Consider the following 6,405-nt stretch of genomic DNA (forward strand, 5'->3'; position numbering starts at 1 on the left):
AGGGTCATCTAAGGATGCAGAACATGCAATTTTCTGAAAAGGACCTTTTTTTGCAGATATTTAAAGGACATTCCAGGACATGGTAATGTCAGTCGACGCGCATGAGCAAGGACTTCCATCTGGCCCAAGGACATCCCGCTCATCCTTAAAACTGTCGAGTTATTAGCACTTTCCTGTTTTTTGACTTGTAATTTTTACCAAGTCCCAAATTTAATGCAATTTTTTCTAAGTCCCGAATTCAAGCAAAAGATCAAAAAATCTGGAGAAAACTACAAAATCCTTAATATCTCAGCTCTCCAAAGGACTATCGGGATGTCCTTTGCACCAACAATAGTCCTTAATGATTGGATTGTTTTCCCACCACTTTCGTCCTGATCCTTCAAATGACTCGCGAGATATTTGCCATTTTGTCATAAGCAAAAAAGTCCTTTTATCTCAGCTCCCAAAAGGACATTCCAGGATCTGATAGTGTCAGTCGATGCGGATCAACAAGGACTACAATCTGACCAAAGGACATCCTGATCGTCCTTGAAATGACCGAGTTATAAGGACATTTGTAGTTTTTTTGTCACTTTTTTGCCATTTTTCTGACCTCCCCCCTTACAACAATTCGAGCAATATTTTTGGAAGGATATTGAAAATCCTTGAATGCAGATCGATAGTCCTGATCCTGGAGGCTCCAAAAAAGGATGTCCTGGCGAAATCGATCAATGTCCTGCCGAGATATGGCCTCGAGAAAATTATCCTTTTTTCGTTTTTAAGCTCTAGAATCCACAAATCCTGGCGCAGGACGAAAGGACATGATTTCCTGGAAAGTCCTTGATGATCTCTATCGATTGGCATCAAAAAAAGTTAGGGTCATCTAAGGATGCAGAACATGCAATTTTCTGAAAAGGGCCTTTTTTTGCAGATATTTAAAGGACATTCCAGGACATGGTAATGTCAGTCGACGCGCATGAGCAAGGACTTCCATCTGGCCCAAGGACATCCCGCTCATCCTTAAAACTGTCGAGTTATTAGCACTTTCCTGTTTTTTGACTTGTAATTTTTACCAAGTCCCAAATTTAATGCAATTTTTTCTAAGTCCCGAATTCAAGCAAAAGATCAAAAAATCTGGAGAAAACTACAAAATCCTTAATATCTCAGCTCTCCGAAGGACTATCGGGATGTCCTTTGCACCAACAATAGTCCTCAATGATTGGAATGTTTGGGCACAACTTTCGTCCTGATCCTTCAAAGGACTCGCGAGATATTCGCCATTTTGTCATAAGCAAAAAAGTCCTTTTATCTCAGCTCCCAAAAGGACATTCCAGGATCTGATAGTGTCATTCGATGCGGATCATCAATGACTACAATCTGACCAAAGGACATCCTGATCGTCCTTGAAATGACCGAGTTATAAGGACATTTGTAGTTTTTTTGTCACTTTTTTGCCATTTTTCTGACCTCCCCCTTACAAAAATTCGAGCAATATATTTGGAAGGATATTGAAAATCCTTGAATGCAGATCGATAGTCCTGATCCTGGAGGCTCCAGAAAAGGATGTCCTGGCGAAATCGATCAATGTCCTGGCGAGATATGGCCTCGAGAAAATTATCCTTTTTACGTTTTTTAGCTCTAGAATCCACAAATCCTGGCGCAGGACGAAAGAACATGATTTCCTGGAAAGTCCTTGATGATCTCTATCGATTGGCATCAAAAAAAGTTAGGGTCATCTAAGGATGCAGAACATGCAATTTTCTGAAAAGGACCTTTTTTTGCAGATATTTAAAGGACATTCCAGGACATGGTAATGTCAGTCGACGCGCATGAGCAAGGACTTCCATCTGGCCCAAGGACATCCCGCTCATCCTTAAAACTGTCGAGTTATTAGCACTTTCCTGTTTTTTGACTTGTAATTTTTACCAAGTCCCAAATTTAATGCAATTTTTTCTAAGTCCCGAATTCAAGCAAAAGATCAAAAAATCTGGAGAAAACTACAAAATCCTTAATATCTCAGCTCTCCGAAGGACTATCGGGATGTCCTTTGAACCAACAATAGTCCTCAATGATTGGAATGTTTGGGCACAACTTTCGTCCTGATCCTTCAAAGGACTCGCGAGATATTCGCCATTTTGTCATAAGCAAAAAAGTCCTTTTATCTCAGCTCCCAAAAGGACATTCCAGGATCTGATAGTGTCATTCGATGCGGATCATCAATGACTACAATCTGACCAAAGGACATCCTGATCGTCCTTGAAATGACCGAGTTATAAGGACATTTGTAGTTTTTTTGTCACTTTTTTGCCATTTTTCTGACCTCCCCCCTTACAAAAATTCGAGCAATATATTTGGAAGGATATTGAAAATCCTTGAATGCAGATCGATAGTCCTGATCCTGGAGGCTCCAGAAAAGGATGTCCTGGCGAAATCGATCAATGTCCTGGCGAGATATGGCCTCGAGAAAATTATCCTTTTTACGTTTTTTAGCTCTAGAATCCACAAATCCTGGCGCAGGACGAAAGGACATGATTTCCTGGAAAGTCCTTGATGATCTCTATCGATTGGCATCAAAAAAAGTTAGGGTCATCTAAGGATGCAGAACATGCAATTTTCTGAAAAGGACCTTTTTTTGCAGATATTTAAAGGACATTCCAGGACATGGTAATGTCAGTCGACGCGCATGAGCAAGGACTTCCATCTGGCCCAAGGACATCCCGCTCATCCTTAAAACTGTCGAGTTATTAGCACTTTCCTGTTTTTTGACTTGTAATTTTTACCAAGTCCCAAATTTAATGCAATTTTTTCTAAGTCCCGAATTCAAGCAAAAGATCAAAAAATCTGGAGAAAACTACAAAATCCTTAATATCTCAGCTCTCCGAAGGACTATCGGGATGTCCTTTGAACCAACAATAGTCCTCAATGATTGGAATGTTTGGGCACAACTTTCGTCCTGATCCTTCAAAGGACTCGCGAGATATTCGCCATTTTGTCATAAGCAAAAAAGTCCTTTTATCTCAGCTCCCAAAAGGACATTCCAGGATCTGATAGTGTCATTCGATGCGGATCATCAATGACTACAATCTGACCAAAGGACATCCTGATCGTCCTTGAAATGACCGAGTTATAAGGACATTTGTAGTTTTTTTGTCACTTTTTTGCCATTTTTCTGACCTCCCCCCTTACAACAATTCGAGCAATATTTTTGGAAGGATATTGAAAATCCTTGAATGCAGATCGATAGTCCTGATCCTGGAGGCTCCAAAAAAGGATGTCCTGGCGAAATCGATCAATGTCCTGCCGAGATATGGCCTCGAGAAAATTATCCTTTTTTCGTTTTTAAGCTCTAGAATCCACAAATCCTGGCGCAGGACGAAAGGACATGATTTCCTGGAAAGTCCTTGATGATCTCTATCGATTGGCATCAAAAAAAGTTAGGGTCATCTAAGGATGCAGAACATGCAATTTTCTGAAAAGGACCTTTTTTTGCAGATATTTAAAGGACATTCCAGGACATGGTAATGTCAGTCGACGCGCATGAGCAAGGACTTCCATCTGGCCCAAGGACATCCCGCTCATCCTTAAAACTGTCGAGTTATTAGCACTTTCCTGTTTTTTGACTTGTAATTTTTACCAAGTCCCAAATTTAATGCAATTTTTTCTAAGTCCCGAATTCAAGCAAAAGATCAAAAAATCTGGAGAAAACTACAAAATCCTTAATATCTCAGCTCTCCAAAGGACTATCGGGATGTCCTTTGCACCAACAATAGTCCTCAATGATTGGAATGTTTTCCCACCACTTTCGTCCTGATCCTTCAAATGACTCGCGAGATATTTGCCATTTTGTCATAAGCAAAAAAGTCCTTTTATCTCAGCTCCCAAAAGGACATTCCAGGATCTGATAGTGTCAGTCGATGCGGATCAACAAGGACTACAATCTGACCAAAGGACATCCTGATCGTCCTTGAAATGACCGAGTTATAAGGACATTTGTAGTTTTTTTTGTCACTTTTTTGCCATTTTTCTGACCTCCCCCCTTACAACAATTCGAGCAATATTTTTGGAAGGATATTGAAAATCCTTGAATGCAGATCGATAGTCCTGATCCTGGAGGCTCCAAAAAAGGATGTCCTGGCGAAATCGATCAATGTCCTGCCGAGATATGGCCTCGAGAAAATTATCCTTTTTTCGTTTTTAAGCTCTAGAATCCACAAATCCTGGCGCAGGACGAAAGGACATGATTTCCTGGAAAGTCCTTGATGATCTCTATCGATTGGCATCAAAAAAAGTTAGGGTCATCTAAGGATGCAGAACATGCAATTTTCTGAAAAGGGCCTTTTTTTGCAGATATTTAAAGGACATTCCAGGACATGGTAATGTCAGTCGACGCGCATGAGCAAGGACTTCCATCTGGCCCAAGGACATCCCGCTCATCCTTAAAACTGTCGAGTTATTAGCACTTTCCTGTTTTTTGACTTGTAATTTTTACCAAGTCCCAAATTTAATGCAATTTTTTCTAAGTCCCGAATTCAAGCAAAAGATCAAAAAATCTGGAGAAAACTACAAAATCCTTAATATCTCAGCTCTCCAAAGGACTATCGGGATGTCCTTTGCACCAACAATAGTCCTCAATGATTGGAATGTTTTCCCACCACTTTCGTCCTGATCCTTCAAATGACTCGCGAGATATTTGCCATTTTGTCATAAGCAAAAAAGTCCTTTTATCTCAGCTCCCAAAAGGACATTCCAGGATCTGATAGTGTCAGTCGATGCGGATCAACAAGGACTACAATCTGACCAAAGGACATCCTGATCGTCCTTTAATTGACCGAGTTATAAGGACATTTGTAGTTTTTTTGTCACTTTTTTTTGCCATTTTTCTGACCTCCCCCCTTACAACAATTCGAGCAATATTTTTGGAAGGATATTGAAAATCCTTGAATGCAGATCGATAGTCCTTATCCTGGAGGCTCCAAAAAAGGATGTCCTGGCGAAATCGATCAATGTCCTGCCGAGATATGGCCTCGAGAAAATTATCCTTTTTTCGTTTTTAAGCTCTAGAATCCACAAATCCTGGCGCAGGACGAAAGGACATGATTTCCTGGAAAGTCCTTGATGATCTCTATCGATTGGCATCAAAAAAAGTTAGGGTCATCTAAGGATGCAGGACATGAAATTTTCTGCAAAGGTCCTTTTTTCCACCTATTTGAAGGACATTCCAGGACATGGTAATGTCAGTCGACGCGCATGAGCAAGGACTTCCATCTGGCCCAAGGACATCCCGCTCATCCTTAAAACTGTCGAGTTATTAGCACTTTCCTGTTTTTTGACTTGTAATTTTTACCAAGTCCCAAATTTAATGCAATTTTTTCTAAGTCCCGAATTCAAGCAAAAGATCAAAAAATCTGGAGAAAACTACAAAATCCTTAATATCTCAGCTCTCCAAAGGACTATCGGGATGTCCTTTGCACCAACAATAGTCCTCAATGATTGGATTGTTTTCCCACCACTTTCGTCCTGATCCTTCAAATGACTCGCGAGATATTTGCCATTTTGTCATAAGCAAAAAAGTCCTTTTATCTCAGCTCCCAAAAGGACATTCCAGGATCTGATAGTGTCAGTCGATGCGGATCAACAAGGACTACAATCTGACCAAAGGACATCCTGATCGTCCTTGAAATGACCGAGTTATAAGGACATTTGTAGTTTTTTTGTCACTTTTTTGCCATTTTTCTGACCTCCCCCCTTACAAAAATTCGAGCAATATATTTGGAAGGATATTGAAAATCCTTGAATGCAGATCGATAGTCCTGATCCTGGAGGCTCCAGAAAAGGATGTCCTGGCGAAATCGATCAATGTCCTGGCGAGATATGGCCTCGAGAAAATTATCCTTTTTACGTTTTTTAGCTCTAGAATCCACAAATCCTGGCGCAGGACGAAAGGACATGATTTCCTGGAAAGTCCTTGATGATCTCTATCGATTGGCATCAAAAAAAGTTAGGGTCATCTAAGGATGCAGAACATGCAATTTTCTGAAAAGGACCTTTTTTTGCAGATATTTAAAGGACATTCCAGGACATGGTAATGTCAGTCGACGCGCATGAGCAAGGACTTCCATCTGGCCCAAGGACATCCCGCTCATCCTTAAAACTGTCGAGTTATTAGCACTTTCCTGTTTTTTGACTTGTAATTTTTACCAAGTCCCAAATTTAATGCAATTTTTTCTAAGTCCCGAATTCAAGCAAAAGATCAAAAAATCTGGAGAAAACTACAAAATCCTTAATATCTCAGCTCTCCGAAGGACTATAGGGATGTCCTTTGAACCAACAATAGTCCTCAATGATTGGAATGTTTGGGCACAACTTTCGTCCTGATCCTTCAAAGGACTCGCGAGATATTCGCCATTTTGTCATAAGCAAAAAAGT

This window comes from Drosophila tropicalis, unplaced genomic scaffold (genome assembly GCF_018151085.1).
Source record: "Drosophila tropicalis isolate 14030-0801.00 unplaced genomic scaffold, ASM1815108v1 contig_878, whole genome shotgun sequence".
In the NCBI taxonomy this organism is placed as follows: domain Eukaryota; kingdom Metazoa; phylum Arthropoda; class Insecta; order Diptera; family Drosophilidae; genus Drosophila; species Drosophila tropicalis.